General features: G+C 41.5%; 1 long non-coding RNA gene across 1 annotated transcript; it reads right to left on the reverse strand.

Annotated features, from left to right (window-relative positions):
* Positions 1–262: 262 nt before the first annotated feature.
* On the reverse strand, positions 263–3427 carry LOC308473991. Its single transcript, XR_013984442.1, has 3 exons — positions 3263–3427; positions 849–926; positions 263–412 (listed from the first exon to the last, which is right to left on the reverse strand). It is a non-coding gene; the product is annotated as an uncharacterized lncRNA (long non-coding RNA).
* Between the last annotated feature and the right edge of the window lie 9651 nt (positions 3428–13078).

Genomic DNA, 13078 nt, shown 5'->3' on the forward strand with positions numbered 1-13078 from the left:
GTTTATATGTGTGTGTTAACTTTTCTTTAAACAAAGCTAATACTAGCTAAGCATTTTTCTCTCTGGTTATCTGACATGTCTCCAAATAGTCTAGTGGAAAATATAAGAGGGTGCCCAATAATTTGTAAAGTATTGTTTTATAGCAAAAGGGATTGTTTTTAATACTGCACAAGTGGCATATAGTCTCATGAGATGCGTAGATACCACTAGTTGTGGATTAATGACTACCATTTTCTAGGGTCATTAGAGAGAGTGTTTTTTTATTTCACTGCACGTTGTCTCGTGCTGTTGTGCATTTTCTCATTATGCTGTACCCACTTTGTGCACAAGTATTTGGATGGATATTATCTAAGATTGTTGTTCTTGGGTGATTAAGGTGAAGGTGCGTAGCTTACAGCTGTTCATTGGCCATCTACAAAGCAATAATGAGAGGAGGAATCACCATTATAACAGTTTCAGTTTATTTGGTGTGCAGATTGTAAACATCACATACAGTAAAGGGTTATCAAGACACACATAGCAGAGAGAGAAAAGTGATGCTGTCCTAAGTATAATCAATCAAACCAAAATGAAGAGGACTTTGGCATTCATGTGAGAAATTGTTGTTGTTGTTGTTTAGTCGCTTAGTTGTGTCCGACTCTTCGTGACCCCATGGACCAGAGCACGCCAGGCACTCCTGTCTTCCACTGCCTCCCGCAGTTTGGTCAAACTCATGCTGGTAGCTTCGAGAACACTATCCAACCATCTCATCCACGTGAGAAATTACAAAGACAAAATTATCAATGCTGCTGGGGACAAGTTTTCACTTATTTAAACTGAGGACTATAAACTGTAAAATAGAGAAACACCTGGGATCCTCTTTCTTCCATCTTCCAGAGTGGCCTCAAAGAGCTGGAGTTTCATCAGTGATTGATATTATAATTCTGCTATAAGTAAGCGATGGAAAAGTATAAACAAATCAAACCTATATGACTGCATACAATCTACATTATTAAAATGAATGGCGAAATACGAGGTAGTGTTCATAACATTTACATTATTTTAAATACCTTATTGTCAGCTTGAAGTCATTTAGCAAGGTGGGAAGCAAGCTACTTCAAGTATTCTAATTTGCAAGTATTTCCATCCTATAATGCAGTATACTAAACAAATCTACTACAGTACAGTATTTGATTTACTGTAAAACCCATCATAGTCAATTAGTTTTAATTAATGCAGATAGGAACAACAATAAGAGCTCTATCAAATGTACCTACCAGTGGGTGTTTTTTTTTAAAAGGGGGAGTTTGGGCTAATATATCAGCAAATGAGGAGCTATAAACATGATTAATAAGCACATTAGACTTTTCTTATCACAGTTTGTTGGCAGTTTTTATCCGGTCACAGCTGAAATTCCATAGAGTTCTTTCTCCTTTTGTATAAAATACAGATTATGTGGAGACAGCCGTCTGAGCAACTGGGGTTTCATCTTGCATGGCCATTAATTTATTATTGCTACTTCAGTATTTCTTATCTATATCACCCGAGCAATGTAGAACTGTATTTTGGTCATTTTCCAATAAGAAAACAGACTCATATGATGATGGCACCTCTGTCTCTTATATAGGAAGTGAGATTAGCAGTTCATGAGTTCATCTTGAAAGTGGTATACTCAGGCTTTGACTCTGTACTGTAATAAATGTGTGCCTATGTGCTTTAAAGGGACGACCTGACATCTCACAGATGACTATTGCTCCATTAATTATTATTTTAGAAGGCTGGCATTTGTGCAAATGTAAAAAATGTAATAATAAATTACAAGTGAGGCTATGCAACAAAATGTTACAGTTCTGAGTGTTTCTGGTCAGAGATCCAGTTGCTCCATTCTGTTCCTCTTCCCTCATGGTTTTCCTTCCCCCACATTCAACATTCTGTGCCCAATGAGCATGCTGAGTCCTCATTGGCTGGTTTTATATCTTGCAGGGGGGAGTGGAAATAGGTGAACATGCATGTGCCCAATCCCATATACATAACAATATTTGATTTTTCCATTGATTTCCATGGGCAGCTCTTTCTTCTGTTGCTAGAGACAATAAAAAAACATACGCAAACATACACATACTTGTCCTTCCTCTTGCTTTGAAGCCTATTATTATTATTATTAACTTCTCTGAGCTTTGGCCTGCCTAACCTTTCCCCTGCAACTGTTGGCTACTCTTGTATACTCTTCCTTCATGGCTTCTCCTTTCTTTCATTTCTCATAGAATGGTAGCTTGGGTTACGTATGCTTCAGGTTACAAACTCTGCTAACCCAGAAATATTACCTTGGGTTAAGAACTCTGTTTCAGGATGAGAACAGAAATCATGCAGCGGCGGCGCGGCGACAGCAGGAGGCCCCATTAGCTAAAGTGGTGCTTCAGGTTAAGAACAGTTTCAGGTTAAGAATGGACCTCCAGAACGAATTAAGTACTTAACCCGAGGTACCATTGTATATTCTTTTCTCTTCACAACATGCAGAATTTTGCCCACTTCTGCAATCTCACTTCTTACTTGCCTGGCCTCAAAATAAAAAAAGGTCCAAATGCTGCAACCTTTCCCTGTAGGGGCATTGCTCCACCCCCTATATAATTTTGTTTGCCCTGGTCTAGTTTCACCCTCAGAAGTTTTATCTGAAAGACTTTTAAACAGAAGTATTATATATATATATATATATATATATATATATATATATCACTTTCCAAGTGTGAATTGCAACAAGCAACTACTTTGAGGAAGAATGCTAATTTTGGGGGGGGAGGAAACCTGGTTTTCCACGTATGTGGTATAATTCCAGTAAAATCACATTAAAAACCATGGAGTCAGATAAAGCACTTGCTGTAGTCTGTAGTCTGTGCTGCCAATTTTCACATTCTGTCATATAATTACACTTGTCAAGATAACTATCATATCATGAAGATGTTAAGTGCTATAAATTATGCACTTTTCTTATGTATTACTATATACAATATCCCTATCACATCATGTGAGCATCCTAAGCCTTGTTCATTCAAGGGCATGAACGTCACCAGGGCACTTGGATCATGAACTTCACCACATGAACTTGTGGACAAGACAGTGTTGCCCCCCTCCTCTAAGCTCCCCTCCCAAAGAAAACAGAATTAAGGTATCCTATATCAGAGAGATGGAGATGGATAGCTCAGTCCATTTAATCCTATGGACAGAAGCTGGGTGTGGCTGCACATAGCAAAAGAGGCTGATTGTTGTATTGAAAGGACTTTCTTACTCCTTAGAGCAGCCTTGCACAACTTGTGACCTCTCAAATTGGACACAGCCCACCAGGACTTCATAAGCTTCTTGGTTTTGTTGCCTGTCTGATCTACAAAGCCAGGAAGAGTCATAAAGTACATTGAAGGCTTATAGTACACAACTGCTAGGCAGTATTTGGTTAGGTGGGTCACAATTTGTGCAGGGCAGGCTTAGAATTTGGCTAGAAACTGCCAAAGTAGATTCTACGTGTTGTGTTCTGTTTTGACTTTTGAAAATGTGAGCAATACCAGAGATACTGGAAGCCTTTGCCAGTTAACATGACAGTAGGGGTTTTTTCCTAACAATTTTCAGGAAATTGGGTACAAACAATGGAGGTGACATTATGAGCAACACACGTAGGACTTTGTGTGCCAACCAGCACAAAACAAGTGATGCTGTGGTAACTAACATATGCCAACATAGTCTAAGTGTGTTAGTGGAGTCACGCAAACCACTTTATCGTGGGTTTGGGCCAATGGTTTTACAGCCATATAAAAACCAACTTTGAGAACTAATGACTGCATTTGAGGTATTTTTTTTTGAGTTTCCATTTAAATAAAAGCTGCAAAGGGGACTGAATCTGTCATCAGCTATATATATGGGAATGTGTCCATATATTGCACACTACAATTTACACTGAGATCCCCTTGCAGCCTAAATTATTTCGCAAGTGACATTAACTATGAGATCCTACAGTGTGGCAGTCGAAGACATTTGGCTCATATGATGAAAAGCAAAGGGGCATCAAACAAAGGGGAAATAACAACTTAAAGAGAGAGAGACAGAGTTGAAAGAAAAGAACATTAAAACAAAATAACAAAGAATGTAAACAGATTATAGATACAGAGTGGCTGGGATCTTCTAATGGCTGGAAAAATAGATGACAGATTAAAATGATAAGGCATGTCAGAAAGAACAAAGTCTCTGTGTGTGCATCATTCAGAAGAAGGGATGAGAGTCAAAAGGTTAAGTGTGGGTAGCAATGAATATGAATAATGAGGACTAGAATAACTAAAAGGCAAGTGTGGTTCATAAATCAATTCTAGCACAATTTAGGCTTTGTAAAACATCTGCTGTAGCCTATAAAATTAGGAGAAACCTATGGCTAGGCATCGTTGCACCCATGTAAAATTATTTTAAATTACACATCTTCACTAAATAAATGGAGTTAAGGAGAGTGCACCTGGATCAGGCCATAGGCCTATCTAGCCCAACATCCTGTTCTTTCCAGTGACCAATCAGACCCAGTTGGCAATCCCATAAGCAGGACCGGAAGCCAATGGTCCTCTCCTGATGTTGTACCCCTGAAACTACCCTTCAGAGGAATACTGCCTCATCATGGATTGGAAATATTCCATGCTTAGAAGATTAAGCATGCATTTTATGTATGCACTTGAGGGGAAGAACATAGTTCACCTTTCCAGTTAGACAAGATTTACTCTCATGGAAACCTTGCCGAAACAAAAAAATTCCTTCCAGTAGCACCTTAAAGACCAACTAAGTTAGTTCTTGGTATGAGCTTTCGTGTGCAAGCACACTTCTTCAGATACACTGAAACAGAAGTTGCCAGACCCTTCTATATAGTGAGAAGGTGGGGAGGGGTATTACTCAGAAGGGTGGTGGGAATGGGTGATTGGCAGATAGCTGTGATGAGCCTGTTGACGACTCTTAACGACTGCAATAGGTCTTACAGGAAAAAGCAAGGGGTGAGAAGGTGAGAAATGGCTTTGTCATGTATAATGAGATAAGAATCCAATGTCTTTGTTCAGGCCAGGTCTCTCCATGGTTTTAAGTTTGGTAATGAGTTGTAATTCAGCAGCTTCTCTTTCCAGTCAAGGCAAGGAAACCTTGCCGGTTCTTCTTTAGCAAGACGTGTTCTCTTATATGTTTGGTAATCTTTAACGATGCTTTCCACCATATTTCCTGGAACAGTTCTTAAGCTATGTGGCCTATACTTTCCTGGATCCCCCTGGATTCATTGCTTTTTCTTTCCCCTCCTAAATTGCTGTTACTTTGGCCACTTTCCAGTCTTCAGACATGGAGCCTGAATTTAGGGGAAAGTCGCATATTTTTGATAGAAGATCAGAAACTTCTCATTGGAGTTCTTTAAGGAATTTTAGGGATCCAGCAATTTTCTTTCTTTCTTTTAAAAAACAACTTTGTCTCTTGTCACTGCTATTGGTCTCTGATCCTTCCTGAGAGTCTGTTCAGGCACAGGGATCTGCCCTACATCTTACACCCCGCCCCCAAAGGAAGACTCAAGACAAGAGTTTTGGTTAAAGAGCTACAGCTTTATTAAATAAATAAACTCAGAGAACTGTAGGAAACAGGATTTATAAGATCAATCTATTCAGGCAACCAATTAAGGCCAGACCAAAGGGAACATATTTCCCACTCTCCCCTGAGGGTCACCCTACCCTACCCTAGCAGCAGAGCAGAGTATTAGTTGTTCTGTGTTTGTCTCCACCTGCTCTCCCAAAGTCATGCTGAAGGAGCTTCTGTTAGCTCCACACCTCCCCAAGGTTCAGAAGTGTTTGAGAACAAGGAATATACCTCATTTCACCCCCTGCCCCCAGCTGGCTGGCAGTGAGAGGTGGATTGGGAAGCCCTTCACCAAGCTCTAGGAGTGCTCCCCAGGGTAAAATATCATGTTTCATTCTCCCTGCCTACATAACCTGTCACAGACAAACCCAGCTCGTTTCCCCTGTAGAGATGTGAGGAATATTCAGCGCCCCTGCCGGTGTGTTTGCACCACACTGGACTCTCTGCCACCTTGCCCCTCCACCTCTCCAGCCCAGCATGCAGAAGCAGCAGCACCACAGTAAGAGAGAGGTCAGGTGATAGGTGCAGCCCCAGCACACTGTTGGTTGCTGCTGCTGCCTTCCTTTTCCTTTTCCATCTCTGTCTTCTACACAGATGCTAGAGAGGGCTCCAGCTACACAAAGAGATAGCTTAGCAGTCCTCTCATTGTTAAAAATTGAGGAGCTGCAGGCGTGTTAGAAAAATCTGGCGAGGAGGAATTGCTACGGCTAAATTGACAAGTGACCTTCTGGCTCTACTCTACAGTTCTTGCCCGAATGAGCAGGTCCTTATTTTGTAACATAGCCATCATAATTTATAACAGGAATGTTTAATGCTATGGAAATCAGAAATACGAAGTTTGGGTAAAGGTACTTAAGGGGTTTTGAACAGGTCATTTTTCTATATGACTTGGGACTTCCTTGCAGTATTCCTTGATAAATTGAGGCATTTGGTTAAGCGGCTGCTAGCTGGCGGCGTTTCAGAATGCTGCAGTTATGGTTGGGCAGGCACCTGTTCAAGTTATTAAGACACTGCCTGATCCTTTGAATGCCCCACTGGCCCAAGCTCTCCGTCAAGGCTGTAAGTGCTGTAGCCATTACAGGGTCAACAGGTTACTATGCAGTAATGCAGAGATTAGAACCATAAGGGACCCAGCAGCATATTATGTTGCTTTTACATACAATCAGAAATTGAAATTAAAGCGCAATAAATCCATCCACCGTGTTTGTCATTTTCAGCCATCAGCAAGCAGTGAGAGGAAAGAGTTCATCAGGCACCGTTCCTTGTACTGCCGGAGTCTGCACTGAATCAACATTTTTCCTCCCATGTTACTCATTCGCTCATGAGTGAATCATATTTATTTTAATGGGGCTCAGACAGGAGCCAGTGTGCTTGGCTGTCTGGGTTGGTTTTGAGGCTTAGGGCATGTCTGCACTGCAGTTTATCTTACCTCAGAACAGGCATGTGATTGGTTTGCTGTGCTTACGTTGCACATTTTCCTGGCCCCTTCTGTAATGTGAATTTATCCTGTAGTCGTTATACGGTGGATTCTGAGGGCTTTCCCTCTGATTCCCCTTTGGTTGCCATGTTTTGTGTCACGTCGGTTACTTCCTCCAATTTACAACCATTTCCTTGCCTGGTCACCTGCAGCTAATTCTTGCTTGCCATAGGTGACTTACAGCCCAATCATATTCATTGCATTGATTTTATTTACTTAATAATATTTGTATATTGCTAACATTAAAAGAAACTTCAAATTAGTTTGGGTGGAAGATGCATATTAAAACAGTTTAAAACATAGAACCCACATCATAGGTGACAGGGAAGACATGTACATACATATGTTTTCAGAAGTCCTACTGAGTTCAGTGGGGCTTTATCTCAGGAGACTGAAGACAGGATTGCAGAAATGTGAGCATTTACAAACCTGCAATACAGAAACAAGGAAAGGGTTTTAAAAATCAACTATAAGCTATGCGATATTACTATTACAAAATATTTGTATTATACAGAATCTAATAAATATATACAATGTCAAATATATGTTGGAAATGCAAAGATAACGAGGGCACATTTTTCCATATGTGGTGGACCTATAAAATTGCAAAAAACATATTGGGAAATGATATACAATGAATTAAAGAAAATGTTTAAAATGACTTTTAGTAAAAAAACACCAGAGACTTTGATTCTAATAGGAGAAGAAATCCCAAAAGAGAAAAAGGTCCTATTTATGTATGCGACAACAGCAGCAAAAATGTTATACGCCCAAGGATGGAAAGAAGAAAGAACCCCATCGAAAGAAGAATAGATAGCGAAATTGATGGACTATGCCGAAATGGCGAAAATGACAGGGAAGATCAGACACCAAGAAGATAAAAGATTTAAAAATGAATGGATAAATTTTGTAGAATATCTCAAGGAGCAATGTAAACATTTAAAAACATTAGCAGGCTTAGAATAGCACTGGTAATATAATTAAGGTAAATTTCGAAACAAGGGAAATGAGTAAAATAAATAAAGAAATAAAGATGCAGAAAAGATGGTCCGGGGGTTGAGAACCCCCAAAAGCTAAATGTTTTGTTGCGTAGATATGAGTGTAAAAATGTAAGCAAAAAATCTTCAAAAAAATTACACCAAAAAAAGAATTTAATAAATATATTTATAAAAAGGGAAGAAGGTAAGGATACCAACAAAGCAAAAGGAAAGAAAGGAACAGCTGTAGTTGGCAAGGAAGAGATGGACAACAGTCTTGGAATATAATAGGTCACAATTTGTATATGATTACATATAGGCAACTTAATTTACATCAATAGACAGATAAATGGGGGAGAAGATGGCAAGCTGTCTATATTCTTTTCAGCCTGAAGAACTGGTCTGGTTGTCTATGCTACAGCCACCCTCCCTATTCCACCTGCTGTACAGTTGTGAGCCCCTTGAACAAAGCCTGCCTTAGTCCATCCTAAAATGGGTAACCCAAGGAAAGGGGGACGTGGAGAAAAATGCTTATCCTTGTCCAATCAGAATGGACATGAAAAACAACAACCCTTTCCTGGATTTCTCAGTAAAGCAACAGACTGGGATGACTTGACAAGGAAGTGTGAGTGGACTGCATTACCTGAGGCTGAGCCATGTGGCGTGAGAACTTACATTAGCCTGTCCCAAAATGTACACCAGAATCTCTTGAAATTTGGAGGTTTTAGGATTTACCCTCCTCTTGCAACGACTGGGAGCCCCTGAATCACCATGACATCTCTTTCTTCTGGCTGCAGCACCTGTGCAGCTCTCCTGGGCCCAGTGGCATGTGGTCGGTGGACTAGGGGGACTAGGCTAGTTCCCTAAATGTTCCCCTGCAGCCTCCTTCCCAGAGCCCAGGAAGCTTCTGCCCAGCTTAGGGAGGAAGGTACGATGCTCTCTCACACACACACACACACACACACACAACATCATGCCCACTTCCATCACCCTCAGAAGATGGCACCTCCGGCCCTAACTGTTCCCCTATTAAAAAATTCACTGCACACCACTGCCTGGGCCCCACAGCCACATCTCAACAATGACTGCACGGATTGTCCCTTCCTGTCCTGCAGTCACGTAGCTTGGGGAAGGTGGGGTGCACTGGGCAGCACTTATCTTGGGGGCGGCATGGTGGTGCCCAAGATAATGCCCAAGTCCAGGTGCCCCAGAGCCCGGTGTGCCGCTTCCGAAAGTAGTGCAGCCCGGGGCTGTGCTTGAAGGGCACAGAGTTGCTACGTCCTCCCTTCCCAGCCACCAGAAGACAACTGAGAAAGATGAAACTGGTCCACATTGGCCCACAGCATGCCTAAGCCACGGTGTATCTCCTGGGAGTGATGCGGTGGCTCAGGTGCCTTCAGGCACCAAGCCCCGCCCCCCAGAAAGCAGTGTGGGGCTAGTCTCAGCCTGCCACCTTTCCCTCAGCTGCCCTCCAGCTGAGGGGGAGGTGGTGAGCAGACTTCTTGCAGGCTACACACTGCTCGAAAAAGTGACGTGGGCCTGCAGGGCGACCGAGTGTAATGTGGCACACCCTGTCCCACCCCATGGGCAGCTTGTCCCACCCCATGGGCAGCTTGCAGGGCACACACGCCGCCCACATGGCTAGCTATGCCACTGCTGTCATGCAAAGTCCTTCTCATCAAAGGCACCACAATAGGTCAGGAGCAAGGAGCTTGGCCTTGACCACAGGTTATTATCCCATTTCCAGATAGTCTCTTCTCATGTGGTTTGAAAGTCTGTGGTAACATGTACAAACTTTTATGAACAATAATGGGAAAACAAGCACCTACCTTCTGTTGATTCTCATATGTGTTGTAGACATTGCAGACCAGCTATACCCTGAGAACTGATTTAAATGGTCAATGAACTAATTTGTCACAAGCAGAATTTGTCAGTTTTTTTACACCAACACACTGATTCATTCTCATTTATTTTAAATCTGTCCACACAACTTTCCTTTACTTTTTTAAAAATCCATTGCTGTGTACAAAAAACCAAAAGTTTAAAATATGTAAGAACAGATAAAATCCATCCAAATCATCAATAAAAAAGCGAACAGCAGCAAGACGATCTCAAAGTCTCATTGAAAAGAAAGTTATTGGTCTTTGAAAATTTGGGAGGGCAAGGGACCTTAAAAGTGTCAAATATACACCAAAGCACAATAGTGCCAAACGAAACCTCAGACTGTGATCCTTCACATCGTTGTTTGGGATAAAGTCCAGTTATTTCAATGGAACAAGCTTCCAAGCAAACAACTAGCTACTCTGAACACCCACTCTTAAATGTGTGCATGAGCAGCGTGCCGCTGAGAATCTGGCATAAAATCCATTGTCCATCTGGTGCTTACAAGAAAAGCACGATTGATCAAAGCTGCATTGATACAGCCTTGTAGCTATCATACATAATACCTTCGTATGCAGCCAATTTTTGCCACAGGAAGCAGGGTTTTTTTCCCAGTTGAAACTCACCAGAACTCAGTTCCGGCACCTCTCAGAGAAAGAGAGAGGTGTTCCTGGTGAGTTCCGGTACAGCTTTTTCTAGAAAAATAGCACTGACAGGAAGTATTGTGACCATGCAATACTTCAAACATGGTTCTTATCCACATGCTTTAATTATCCTTTCTTCATGTTCTTGCCATAGAGTGGGTGTACAAAGAAGGGGGGGCAGGAAGTATGAGAAGCAGCTTGAGGACAGCCTGTGAACTTAGCAGACCAAACTAGGTAGCAGCAGCCTGAGCAGTTTGGCCAATTAGTTAGCCACACATTTGGCACGCTACTGCTTGTTTAGCAAATTGTGATTAGAATGCCAGTTGGAGAAGCCAGTGAGTGATATATGTGTACTTTGAGCCACCAGGGAAATGTCTTGTATACCAGGGTTGTCTCAGATCTTTCCACCGACTTCAATTGATCCCACTACGCAAGATCAGTAGTAGTTTAATCAGCAAAACAGTGCATGCATCTGAACTCCTTACTTAGAGAGCATTATCTCAACATTCCTTCTTCCTGCCCCTGACCAGAAAAGCAAATGCAGTCAGAATAGAGCAATTACAAGGCTGCAAGAGCCTTGTGACTATTGGCTCGAAACAGATGTCTGAGTTGTTAGTCGTTTGCCTGAGTAACAGCTATAAACAAGCCCCAGAGCTGGTCGCCAGAAACATATGGGAGGTTGCATCAGTTGAGTGGTGCCAACATTCTTGGGATGTAGGCCAGCCCTAGAATTTCTCAGCTCTGGGCTGTGGACAGTCCCACACAAATTGGGATTATTAGCAGGTATTCACAAAGCCATCTAATGTTACCTCTCAACTCTTTCAGCCTCTTCCAACCGAACTTTGTTTCAAACTGATAATTCCTCAAAACAAAACCATCCAAAGCTTCAATAAAGCTGTTTGTGGGCTTTCTGCAAGAATACTGTATAAATTTTCCAAGGCATCACTCCCATTCCAGACGGATATTAAGAATGTGGCATGCTGCTGTTCCTTTCCTCCAATATGCACGCCATACTATTTTATTTTTAAGTCTTGTAAAGGATGGCTGTGGGTGTAACATCCCGTGACATGTAAAAAGCAGATCTGCCTGTGGGAAGTGCTAGGAAAAATGGAGCTTTCCAGGTTACTTTTTGATTAGAAGCTAGACTTTTTTTAAAAAGAAGACAATGGAGTTAGGCTTGACAAACAGCAGGCTATTTAAGTATCCCAATTACGGAGTACCTAGAATCAAATAATTTATGTGCTGCTAATCTCCTGGTAATCCTTAGGGTGTTGCCAAAGTGTAACCGTTGCGATTACTCTTCTGCTTCTTACACAGATTTGCTCTCCTGCTATGGCTTGAGGTTTTTCCCTCTGCCCCGCGCCCGCCTGCCCGCCATCATTTCCACCGCCCCCCAGGTTATGTTTGGCATCGCTCATTGAAAAAGCCACAGTTACCTTACAGCCAAACCACCGGACCAAGTTTAGCTGAGATGAATAAGCAACAGCTCATCTGCGACAGAGCCTTTGGTGGAAGTGTGGCCAATTAGTCACACGTTTGGTGTTCTAATTAGGCAGCAGCTTGGCCTTTCAGAAAATGTGCTGTTGATTTAGGTACTTCCTCAAACAATGCTAAATTGTGTTATGTGAAATTCAATTAGTTCTTTTTTCCCCTCCCCCCTCCCTTAAATGTTTCCACATCTGTTATTCTTTAAACATAAAGTGATGAGGAGAGAAGGAGAAGTGAAAAGCCAGAGTCTCCATTGGTGAAATATGTTAGGCCTCTGGGACTAGCCCTTTCTCCAGTTTTTGACCCTGAACAGTGATATACAGGAAGGAACAAAGTTGGAGAGCTATCATGGTGGAACCCTTGAAAGTAAATCATTATACAAGAAATACTGCAACTATAAGGGAACGTAATCTCTTATGATAGCCGTAAAACGGGAGGTTTGTTTGAAAACGGATGGCATGAGAAAAGTACCATTAAGAATTTTAAATTTAGTCTTAAGTAATAGATTCTTAAAGCAATATTTTTTACACGTTAACATCTTTTTAAATAATTATTTAATAGTGTATTTGTTTAACAATAAAAACACAGATCTATAACAATTAAGGTCTGATGTACATAGGCTGTGTCACGATTTTAATTTTTTCCTGATTATAAGATGTCCTGTTAGGATGGGCATTTTGACGGGAAATTTGGAAATAGACTCCCCTCAGGGAGGAGTTGCATGTATTCTGCCATACTAAACCATTTTGCCATTTGGTTCGATTTTCCACTTATGGTGAAGCTCTTTAATTCCACAGTGTTGTCCTTCCTTCCTCCAGATACCAAGACAAAAATATGTAGATGGCTACTTAAATGCTCCTAGGCACATGCTTGCAGTTGTCGCGACAAGCTTACCAGTTAAGGCGAAACATAGTGGCTCTGGTGAAACCTGCTGCTGTCTAAAGGTGACATTGTACATGCATTCAATCCTTGTTACTGTTATCACCTTTTCACTGGCCAACTTT

The sequence above is a fragment of the Podarcis pityusensis genome (genome assembly GCF_964106645.2).
Source record: "Podarcis pityusensis genome assembly, chromosome: 3".
In the NCBI taxonomy this organism is placed as follows: Eukaryota; Metazoa; Chordata; class Lepidosauria; order Squamata; family Lacertidae; genus Podarcis; species Podarcis pityusensis.